Source organism: Gorilla gorilla, chromosome 11, assembly GCF_029281585.2.
Source record: "Gorilla gorilla gorilla isolate KB3781 chromosome 11, NHGRI_mGorGor1-v2.1_pri, whole genome shotgun sequence".
NCBI classification, from domain to species: Eukaryota; Metazoa; Chordata; class Mammalia; order Primates; family Hominidae; genus Gorilla; species Gorilla gorilla.
The window spans coordinates 1,695,259-1,708,871 of record NC_073235.2 but is presented as its reverse complement, the minus strand read 5'-3'; positions in this window follow the sequence as shown (position 1 = coordinate 1,708,871).

The window sequence follows — 13,613 nt, the reverse complement described above, 5'->3', positions numbered from 1 at the left end:
TAGCGGTGTAGATATTTCCATGTTTATACAGATAGTGGTGTAGATATCTCCATCTTAATACAGATGTCGTTGTAGATATTTATATGTTCATACAGATGGCGGTGCAGATATTCCCATGTTAATACAGATGGCGGGGTAGATATTTCCATGTTCATACAGATAGCGGTGTAGTTATTTCCATGTGTAAAGAGATAGCTGTGTAGATATTTCCATGTATATGCAGATAGCTGTGTAGATATTTCCATTTTCATGCAGATTGCCGTGTAGATATTTCCATGTTCAAATAGATAGCTGTGTAGATATTTCCATGTTCATACAGAAAGCGGTGTAGATATTTCCATGTTTATACAGATAGCGGTGAAGATGTATGCATGTTTACACAGATAGCGGTGTAGATATTTCCATGTTCATACAGATAACGTTGTAGATATTTCCATGTTCATCCAGATGGCTGTGTAGACATATCCATTTTCATACAGATGGCGTTGAAGATATTTCCTTGTTCATAAAGATAGCGGTGTAGATATTTCCATGTTCATACAGATAGCGGGTTAGATATTTCCATGTTCATACAGATGGCTGTGTAGATATATCCATGTTCATACAGATGGCGGTGAAGATATTTCCATGTACATACAGATCGCGGTGTAGATATTTCCATGTTTATACAGATAGCGGTGTAGATATTTCCATGTTCATACCGATAGCGGTGCTGATATTTCCACGTTTATACAGGTAGCGGTGGATATATTTCCATGTTCATACAGATAGCGGTGTAGATATTTCCATGTTTATACAGACAGCAGTGTAGATATTTCCTTGTTTATACAGATAGCGGTGTAGATATCTCCTTCTTAATACAGACGGCGGTGTAGACGTTTATATGTTCATAAAGATGGCGGTGCAGATATTTCCATGTTCATACAGATGGCGGTGTAGATATTTCCATGTTTATAGAGATAGCGGTGTAGATATTTCCTTCTTAATACAGATGGCGGTGTAGATGTTTATACGTTCATACAGATGGCGGTGCAGATATTTCTATGTTCATACAGATAGCTGTGTAGATATTTCCATGTATATGCAGATAGCTGTGTAGATATTTCCATTTTAATGCAGATAGCGGTGTAGATATTTCCATTTTCAAAAAGATAGCGGTGTAGATATTTCCATGTTCATACAGATAGCGGTGTAGATATTTCCATGTTCATACAGATGGCGGTGTAGATATTTCCATGTTTATAGAGATAGCGGTGTAGATATTTCCTTCTTAATACAGATGGCGGTGTAGATGTTTATACGTTCATACAGATGGCGGTGCAGATATTTCCATGTTCATACAGATAGCTGTGTAGATATTTCCATGTATATGCAGATAGCTGTGTAGATATTTCCATTTTCATGCAGATAGCGGTGAAGATGTATGCATGTTTACACAGATAGCGGTGTAGATATTTCCATGTTCATACAGATAGCGGTGTAGATATTTCCATGTTCATCCAGATGGCTGTGTAGATATATCCATGTTCATACAGATGGCGGTGAAGATATTTCCATGTTCATACAGATAGCGGTGTAGATATTTCCATGTTCATACAGATAGCGGTGTAGATATTTCCATGTTCATACAGATAGCGGTGTATATATTTCCATGTTAATGCAGATAGCAGTGTAGATATTTCCATGTTCATCCTGATGGCTGTGTAGATATATCCATGTTTATACAGGTATCGGTGTACATATTTCCATGTTTATACAGATAGCGGTGTAGATATTTCCATGTTCATACAGATAGCGGTGTAGATATTTCCATGTTTATACAGATACCGGTGTAGATAACTCCTTCTTAATACAGATGGCGGTGTAGATATTTATATGTTCATACAGATGGCGGTGCAGATATTTCCATGTTCATACAGATGGCGGTGTAGATATTTCCATGTTTATAGATTTAGCGGTGTAGATATTTCCATGTGTAAAGAGATAGCTATGTAGATATTTCCATGTATATGCAGATATTTGTGTAGATATTTCCATTTTAATGCAGATTGCGGTGTAGATATTTCCATGTTCAAATAGATAGCGGTGTAGATATTTCCATGTTCATACAGATGGCGGTGTAGATATTTCCATGTTCATACAGATAGCGGTGTAGTTATTTCCATGTGTAAAGAGATAGCTGTGTAGATATTCCCATGTATATGCAGATAGCTGTGTAGATATTTCCATTTTCATGCAGATAGCGGTGTATATATTTCCCTGTACAAACAGATAGCGGTGTAGATGTTTCCATGTTCATACAGATAGAGGTGCTGATATTTCCATGTTTATACAGGTAGCGGTGTAGATATTTCCATGTTTATACAGATAGCGGTGAAGATGTATGCATGTTTACACAGATAGCGGTGTAGATATTTCCATGTTCATACAGATAGCGGTGTAGATATTTCCATGTTCATCCAGATAGCGGTGTATATATTTCCATGTACATCCAGATGGCTGTGTAGATATATCCATGTTCATACAGATGGCAGTGAAGATATTTCCATGTTCATACAGATAGCGGTGTAGATATTTCCATGTAAATACAGATAGCGGTGTAGATATTTCCGTGTTCATACCGATAGCGGTGCTGATAGTTCCATGTTTATACAGGTAGCGGTGTAGATATTTCCATGTTTATACAGATAGCGGTGTAGATATTTCCATGTTCATACAGATAGCGGTGTAGATATTTCCATGTTTATACAGATAGCAGTGAAGGTGTATGCATGTCTACACAGATAGCAGTGTAGATATTTCCATGTTCATCCAGATGGCTGTGTAGATATATCCATGTTCATACAGATAGCGGTGTAGATATTTCCATGTGTAAAGAGATAGCTGTGTAGATATTTCCATTTATATGCAGATAGCTGTGTAGATATTTCCATATTCATGCAGATAGCGGTGTATGTATTTCCCTGTTCCAACAGATAGCGGTGTAGATATTTCCATGTTCATACAGATAGTGGTGGAGATATTTCCATGTTCATACAGATAGCGGTGTAGATATTTCCATGTTCATCCAGATGGATGTGTAGATATATCCATGTTCATACAGATAGCGGTGTAGATATTTCCATGTTCATACAGATAGTGGTGTAGATATTTCCATGTTCATACAGATAGCGGTGTAGCTATTTCCATGTTCATACAGATAGCGGTGTAGATATTTCCACCTTAATACAGATGGCGGTGTAGATATTTATATGTTCATACAGATGGCGTTGCAGATATTTCCATGTTCATATAGATGGCGGTGTAGATATTTCCATGTTTATAGAGATAGCGGTGTAGTTATTTCCATGTGTAAAGAGATAGCTTTGTAGACATTTCCATGTGTATGCAGATAGCTGTGTAGATATTTCCATTTTCATGCAGATAGCGGTGTAGATATTTCCATGTTCAAACAGATAGCGGTGTAGATATTTCCATGTTCATACAGATAGCGGTGTAGATATTTCCATGTTTATACAGATAGCGGTGAAGATGTATGCATGTTTACAAGGATAGCAGTGTAGATATTTCCATGTTCATGCAGATAGCGGTGTAGATATTTCCATGTTCATACAGATGGCTGTGTAGATATATCCATGTTTATACAGGTAGCGGTGTACATATTTCCATGTTTATACAGATAGCGTTGTAGATATTTCCATGTTCATACAGATAGCGGTGTAGATATTTCCATGTTTATACAGATAGCGGTGTAGATATCTCCTTCTTAATAGAGATGGCGGTGTAGATATTTATATGTTCATACAGATGGCGGTGCAGATATTTCCATGTTCATACAGATGGCGGTGTAGATATTTCCATGTTTATAGTTTTAGCGGTGTAGATATTTCCATGTGTAAAGAGATAGCTGTGTAGATATTTCCATGTATATGCAGATATCTGTGTAGATATTTCCATTTTCATGCAGATTGCGGTGTAGATATTTCCATGTTAATACAGATAGCGGTGTAGATATTTCCATGTTCATCCAGATGGCTGTGTAGACATATCCATTTTCATACAGATGGCGTTGAAGATATTTCCATGTTCATAAAGATAGCGGTGTAGATATTTCCATGTTCATACAGATAGCGGGTTAGATATTTCCATGTTCATACAGATGGCTGTGTAGATATATCCATGTTCATACAGATGTCGGTGAAGATATTTCCATGTTCATACAGATGGCGGTGTAGATATTTCCATGTTCCTACACATAGCGGTGTAGATATTTCCATGTTCATACCGATAGCGGTGCTGATATTTCCATATTTATACAGGTAGCGGTGTAGATATTTCCATGTTCATACAGATAGCGGTGTAGATATTTCCATGTTTATTCAGACAGCAGTGTAGATATTTCCTTGTTTATACAGATAGCGGTGTAGATATCTCCTTCTTAATACAGACAGCGGTGTAGATGTTTATATGTTCATACAGATGGCTGGGCAGATATTTCCATATTCATACAGATGGCGGTGTAGATATTTCCATGTTTATAGAGATAGCGGTGTAGATATCTCCTTCTTAATACAGATGGCGGTGTAGATGTTTATATGTTCATACAGATGGCGGTGCAGATATTTCCATATTCATACAGATAGCTGTGTAGATATTTCCATGTATATGCAGATAGCTGTGTAGATATTTCCATTTTCATGCAGATAGCGGTGTAGATATTTCCAGGTTCAAACAGATAGCGGTGTAGATATTTCCATGTTCATACAGATAGCGGTGTAGATATTTCCATGTTCATACAGATAGAGGTGTAGATATTTCCATGTTCTTACAGATAGCGGTGTAGATATTTCCATGTTCATACAGATGGCGGTGGTGATATTTCCATGTTTATACAGGTAGCGGTGTAGATATTTCCATGTTTATACAGATAGCGGTGTAGATATCTCCATCTTAATACAGATGTCGGTGTAGATATTTATATGTTCATACAGATGGCGGTGCAGATATTCCCATGTTAATACAGATGGCGGGGTAGATATTTCCATGTTCATACAGATAGCGGTGTAGTTATTTCCATGTGTAAAGAGATAGCTGTGTAGATATTTCCATGTATATGCAGATAGCTGTGTAGATATTTCCATTTTCATGCAGATTGCCGTGTAGATATTTCCATGTTCAAATAGATAGCTGTGTAGATATTTCCATGTTCATACAGAAAGCGGTGTAGATATTTCCATGTTTATACAGATAGCGGTGAAGATGTATGCATGTTTACACAGATAGCGGTGTAGATATTTCCATATTCATACAGATAACGTTGTAGATATTTCCATGTTCATCCAGATGGCTGTGTAGACATATCCATTTTCACACAGATGGCGTTGAAGATATTTCCTTGTTCATAAAGATAGCGGTGTAGATATTTCCATGTTCATACAGATAGCGGGTTAGATATTTCCATGTTCATACAGATGGCTGTGTAGATATATCCATGTTCATACAGATGGCGGTGAAGATATTTCCATGTACATACAGATCGCGGTGTAGATATTTCCATGTTTATACAGATAGCGGTGTAGATATTTCCATGTTCATACCGATAGCGGTGCTGATATTTCCACGTTTATACAGGTAGCGGTGGAGATATTTCCATGTTCATACAGATAGCGGTGTAGATATTTCCATGTTTATACAGACAGCAGTGTAGATATTTCCTTGTTTATACAGATAGCTGTGTAGATATCTCCTTCTTAATACAGACGGCGGTGTAGACGTTTATATGTTCATAAAGATGGCGGTGCAGATATTTCCATGTTCATACAGATGGCGGTGTAGATATTTCCATGTTTATAGAGATAGCGGTGTAGATATTTCCTTCTTAATACAGATGGCGGTGTAGATGTTTATACGTTCATACAGATGGCGGTGCAGATATTTCCATGTTCATACAGATAGCTGTGTAGATATTTCCATGTATATGCAGATAGCTGTGTAGATATTTCCATTTTCATGCAGATAGCGGTGTAGATATTTCCATTTTCAAACAGATAGCGGTGTAGATATTTCCATGTTCATACAGATAGCGGTGTAGATATTTCCATGTTCATACAGATGGCGGTGTAGATATTTCCATGTTTATAGAGATAGCGGTGTAGATATTTCCTTCTTAATACAGATGGCGGTGTAGATGTTTATACGTTCATACAGATGGCGGTGCAGATATTTCCATGTTCATACAGATAGCTGTGTAGATATTTCCATGTATATGCAGATAGCTGTGTAGATATTTCCATTTTCATGCAGATAGCGGTGAAGATGTATGCATGTTTACACAGATAGCGGTGTAGATATTTCCATGTTCATACAGATAGCGGTGTAGATATTTCCATGTTCATCCAGATGGCTGTGTAGATATATCCATGTTCATACAGATGGCGGTGAAGATATTTCCATATTCATGCAGATAGCGGTGTATGTATTTCCCTGTTCCAACAGATAGCGGTGTAGATATTTCCATGTTCATACAGATAGTGGTGTAGATATTTCCATGTTCATACAGATAGCGGTGTAGATATTTCCATGTTCATCCAGATGGATGTGTAGATATATCCATGTTCATACAGATAGCGGTGTAGATATTTCCATATTCATACAGATAGTGGTGTAGATATTTCCATGTTCATACAGATAGCGGTGTAGCTTTTTCCATGTTCATACAGATAGCGGTGTAGATGTTTCCATCTTAATACAGATGGCGGTGTAGATATTTATATGTTCATACAGATGGCGTTGCAGATATTTCCATGTTCATATAGATGGCGGTGTAGATATTTCCATGTTTATAGAGATAGCGGTGTAGTTATTTCCATGTGTAAAGAGATAGCTTTGTAGACATTTCCATGTGTATGCAGATAGCTGTGTGGATATTTCCATTTTCATGCAGATAGCGGTGTAGATATTTCCATGTTCAAACAGATAGCGGTGTAGATATTTCCATGTTCATACAGATAGCGGTGTAGATATTTCCATGTTTATACAGATAGCGGTGAAGATGTATGCATGTTTACAAGGATAGCAGTGTAGATATTTCCATGTTCATGCAGATAGCGGTGTAGATATTTCCATGTTCATACAGATGGCTGTGTAGATATATCCATGTTTATACAGGTAGCGGTGTACATATTTCCATGTTTATACAGATAGCGTTGTAGATATTTCCATGTTCATACAGATAGCGGTGTAGATATTTCCATGTTTATACAGATAGCGGTGTAGATATCTCCTTCTTAATAGAGATGGCGGTGTAGATATTTATATGTTCATACAGATGGCGGTGCAGATATTTCCATGTTCATACAGATGGCGGTGTAGATATTTCCATGTTTATAGATTTAGCGGTGTAGATATTTCCATGTGTAAAGAGATAGCTGTGTAGATATTTCCATGTATATGCAGATATCTGTGTAGATATTTCCATTTTCATGCAGATTGCGGTGTAGATATTTCCATGTTAATACAGATAGCGGTGTAGATATTTCCATGTTCATCCAGATGGCTGTGTAGACATATCCATTTTCATACAGATGGCGTTGAAGATATTTCCATGTTCATAAAGATAGCGGTGTAGATATTTCCATGTTCATACAGATAGCGGGTTAGATATTTCCATGTTCATACAGATGACTGTGTAGATATATCCATGTTCATACAGATGTCGGTGAAGATATTTCCATGTTCATACAGATGGCGGTGTAGATATTTCCATGTTCCTACACATAGCGGTGTAGATATTTCCATGTTCATACCGATAGCGGTGCTGATATTTCCATGTTTATACAGGTAGCGGTGTAGATATTTCCATGTTCATACAGATGGCGGTGTAGATATTTCCATGTTTATAGAGATAGCGGTGTAGATATCTCCTTCTTAATACAGATGGCCTTGTAGATGTTTATATGTTCATACAGATGGCGGTGCAGATATTTCCATGTTCATACACATAGCTGTGTAGATATATCCATGTATATGCAGATAGCTGTGTAGATATTTCCATTTTCATGCAGATAGCGGTGTAGATATTTCCATGTTCATACAGACAGCGGTGTAGATATTTCCATGTTCATACAGATAGAGGTGTAGATATTTCCATGTTCATACAGATAGCGGTGTAGATATTTCCATGTTCATACAGATAGCGGTGCTGATATTTCTATGTTTCTACAGGTAGCGCTGTATATATTTCCATGTTTATACAGATAGCGGTGTAGATATCTCCATCTTAATACAGATGGCAGTGTAGTTATTTATATGTTCATACAGATGGCGGTGCAGATATTCCCATGTTAATACAGATGGCGCTGTAGATATTTCCATGTTCATACAGATTGCGGTGTAGTTATTTGCATGTGTAAAGAGATAGCTGTGTAGATATTTCCATGTATATGCAGATAGCTGTGTAGATATTTGCATTTTCATGCAGATAGCGGTGTAGATATCTCCTTCTTAATACAGATGGCGGTGTAGATATTTATATGTTCATACAGATGGCGGTGCAGATATTTCCATGTTCATACAGATAGCGGTGTAGTTATTTCCATGTGTAAAGAGATAGCTGTGTAGATATTCCCATGTATATGCAGATAGCTGTGTAGATATTTCCATTTTCATGCAGATAGCGGTGTATATATTTCCCTGTACAAACAGATAGCGGTGTAGATATTTCCATGTTCATACAGATAGCGGTGCTGATATTTCCATGTTTATACAGGTAGCGGTGTAGATATTTCCATGTTTATACAGATAGCGGTGAAGATGTATGCATGTTTACACAGATAGCGGTGTAGATATTTCCATGTTCATACAGATAGCGGTGTAGATATTTCCATGTTCATCCAGATAGCGGTGTATATATTTCCATGTTCATCCAGATGGCTGTGTAGATATATCCATGTTCATACAGATGGCAGTGAAGATATTTCCATGTTCATACAGATAGCGGTGTAGATATTTCCATGTAAATACAGATAGCGGTGTAGATATTTCCGTGTTCATACCGATAGCGGTGCTGATAGTTCCATGTTTATACAGGTAGCGGTGTAGATATTTCCATGTTTATACAGATAGCGGTGTAGATATTTCCATGTTCATACAGATAGCGGTGTAGATATTTCCATGTTTATACAGATAGCAGTGAAGGTGTATGCATGTCTACACAGATAGCAGTGTAGATATTTCCATGTTCATCCAGATGGCTGTGTAGATATATCCATGTTCATACAGATAGCGGTGTAGATATTTCCATGTGTAAAGAGATAGCTGTGTAGATATTTCCATTTATATGTAGATAGCTGTGTAGATATTTCCATATTCATGCAGATAGCGGTGTATGTATTTCCCTGTTCCAACAGATAGCGGTGTAGATATTTCCATGTTCATACAGATAGTGGTGTAGATATTTCCATGTTCATACAGATAGCGGTGTAGATATTTCCATGTTCATCCAGATGGATGTGTAGATATATCCATGTTCATACAGATAGCGGTGTAGATATTTCCATGTTCATACAGATAGTGGTGTAGATATTTCCATGTTCATACAGATAGCGGTGTAGCTTTTTCCATGTTCATACAGATAGCGGTGTAGATATTTCCATCTTAATACAGATGGCGGTGTAGATATTTATATGTTCATACAGATGGCGTTGCAGATATTTCCATGTTCATATAGATGGCGGTGTAGATATTTCCATGTTTATAGAGATAGCGGTGTAGTTATTTCCATGTGTAAAGAGATAGCTTTGTAGACATTTCCATGTGTATGCAGATAGCTGTGTAGATATTTCCATTTTCATGCAGATAGCGGTGTAGATATTTCCATGTTCAAACAGATAGCGGTGTAGATATTTCCATGTTCATACAGATAGCGGTGTAGATATTTCCATGTTTATACAGATAGCGGTGAAGATGTATGCATGTTTACAAGGATAGCAGTGTAGATATTTCCATGTTCATGCAGATAGCGGTGTAGATATTTCCATGTTCATACAGATGGCTGTGTAGATATATCCATGTTTATACAGGTAGCGGTGTACATATTTCCATGTTTATACAGATAGCGTTGTAGATATTTCCATGTTCATACAGATAGCGGTGTAGATATTTCCATGTTTATACAGATAGCGGTGTACATATCTCCTTCTTAATAGAGATGGCGGTGTAGATATTTATATGTTCATACAGATGGCGGTGCAGATATTTCCATGTTCATACACATGGCGGTGTAGATATTTCCATGTTTATAGATTTAGCGGTGTAGATATTTCCATGTGTAAAGAGATAGCTGTGTAGATATTTCCATGTATATGCAGATATCTGTGTAGATATTTCCATTTTCATGCAGATTGCGGTGTAGATATTTCCATGTTAATACAGATAGCGGTGTAGATATTTCCATGTTCATCCAGATGGCTGTGTAGACATATGCATTTTCATACAGATGGCGTTGAAGATATTTCCATGTTCATAAAGATAGCGGTGTAGATATTTCCATGTTCATACAGATAGCGGGTTAGATATTTCCATGTTCATACAGATGGCTGTGTAGATATATCCATGTTCATACAGATGTCGGTGAAGATATTTCCATGTTCATACAGATGGCGGTGTAGATATTTCCATGTTCCTACACATAGCGGTGTAGATATTTCCATGTTCATACCGATAGCGGTGCTGATATTTCCATGTTTATACAGGTAGCGGTGTAGATATTTCCATGTTCATACAGATAGCGGTGTAGATATTTCCATGTTTATTCAGACAGCAGTGTAGATATTTCCTTGTTTATTCAGATAGCGGTGTAGATATCTCCTTCTTAATACAGACGGCGGTGTAGATGTTTATATGTTCATACAGATGGCTGGGCAGATATTTCCATATTCATACAGAAGGCGGTGTAGATATTTCCATGTTTATAGAGATAGCGGTGTAGATATCTCCTTCTTAATACAGATGGCGGTGTAGATGTTTATATGTTCATACAGATGGCGGTGCAGATATTTCCATATTCATACAGATAGCTGTGTAGATATTTCCATGTATATGCAGATAGCTGTGTAGATATTTCCATTTTCATGCAGATAGCGGTGTAGATATTTCCAGGTTTAAACAGATAGCGGTGTAGATATTTCCATGTTCATACAGATAGCGGTGTAGATATTTCCATGTTCATACAGATAGAGGTGTAGATATTTCCATGTTCTTACAGATAGCGGTGTAGATATTTCCATGTTCATACAGATAGCGGTGGTGATATTTCCATGTTTATACAGGTAGCGGTGTAGATATTTCCATGTTTACACAGATAGCGGTGTAGATATCTCCATCTTAATACAGATGGCGGTGTAGATATTTATATGTTCATACAGATGGCGGTGCAGATATTCCCATGTTAATACAGATGGCGGGGTAGATATTTCCATGTTCATACAGATAGCGGTGTAGTTATTTCCATGTGTAAAGAGATAGCTGTGTAGATATTTCCATGTATATGCAGATAGCTGTGTAGATATTTCCATTTTCATGCAGATTGCCGTGTAGATATTTCCATGTTCAAATAGATAGCTGTGTAGATATTTCCATGTTCATACAGAAAGCGGTGTAGATATTTCCATGTTTATACAGATAGCGGTGAAGATGTATGCATGTTTACACAGATAGCGGTGTAGATATTTCCATGTTCATACAGATAACGTTGTAGATATTTCCATGTTCATCCAGATGGCTGTGTAGACATATCCGTTTTCATACAGATGGCGTTGAAGATATTTCCTTGTTCATAAAGATAGCGGTGTAGATATTTCCATGTTCATACAGATAGCGGGTTAGATATTTCCATGTTCATACAGATGGCTGTGTAGATATTTCCATGTTCATACCGATAGCGGTGCTGATATTTCCACGTTTATACAGGTAGCGGTGGAGATATTTCCATGTTCATACAGATAGCGGTGTAGATATTTCCATGTTTATACAGACAGCAGTGTAGATATTTCCTTGTTTATACAGATAGCGGTGTAGATATCTCCTTCTTAATACAGACGGCGGTGTAGACGTTTATATGTTCATAAAGATGGCGGTGCAGATATTTCCATGTTCATACAGATGGCGGTGTAGATATTTCCATGTTTATAGAGATAGCGGTGTAGATATTTCCTTCTTAATACAGATGGCGGTGTAGATGTTTATACGTTCATACAGATGGCGGTGCAGATATTTCCATGTTCATACAGATAGCTGTGTAGATATTTCCATGTATATGCAGATAGCTGTGTAGATATTTCCATTTTCATGCAGATAGCGGTGTAGATATTTCCATTTTCAAACAGATAGCGGTGTAGATATTTCCATGTTCATACAGATAGCGGTGTAGATATTTCCATGTTCATACAGATGGCGGTGTAGATATTTCCATGTTTATAGAGATAGTGGTGTAGATATTTCCTTCTTAATACAGATGGCGGTGTAGATGTTTATACGTTCATACAGATGGCGGTGCAGATATTTCCATGTTCATACAGATAGCTGTGTAGATATTTCCATGTATATGCAGATAGCTGTGTAGATATTTCCATTTTCATGCAGATAGCGGTGAAGATGTATGCATGTTTACACAGATAGCGGTGTAGATATTTCCATGTTCATACAGATAGCGGTGTAGATATTTCCATGTTCATCCAGATGGCTGTGTAGATATATCCATGTTCATACAGATGGCGGTGAAGATATTTCCATGTTCATACAGATAGCGGTGTAGATATTTCCATGTTCATACAGATAGCGGTGTAGATATTTCCATGTTCATACAGATAGCGGTGTAGATATTTCCATGTTAATGCAGATAGCAGTGTAGATATTTCCATGTTCATCCTGATGGCTGTGTAGATATATCCATGTTTATACAGGTATCGGTGTACATATTTCCATGTTTATACAGATAGCGGTGTAGATATTTCCATGTTCATACAGATAGCGGTGTAGATATTTCCATGTTTATACAGATAGCGGTGTAGATATCTCCTTCTTAATACAGATGGCGGTGTAGATATTTATATGTTCATACAGATGGCGGTGCAGATATTTCCATGTTCATACAGATGGCGGTGTAGATATTTCCATGTTTATAGATTTAGCGGTGTAGATATTTCCATGTGTAAAGAGATAGCTATGTAGATATTTCCATTTATATGCAGATATTTGTGTAGATATTTCCATTTTCATGCAGATTGCGGTGTAGATATTTCCATGTTCAAATAGATAGCGGTGTAGATATTTCCATGTTCATACAGATAGCGGTGTAGATATTTCCAAGTTCATACAGAGAGCAGTGTAGATATCTCCATCTTAATACAGGTGGCGGTGTAGATATTTTATGTTCATACAGATGGCGGTGCTGATATTTCCATGTTCATACAGATGGCGGTGTAGATATTTCCATGTTTATAGAGATAGCGGTGTAGTTATTTCCATGTGTAAAGAGATAGCTTTGTAGATATTTCCATGTATATGCAGATAGCTGTGTAGATCTTTCCATGTTCAAACAGATAGCGGTGTAATTA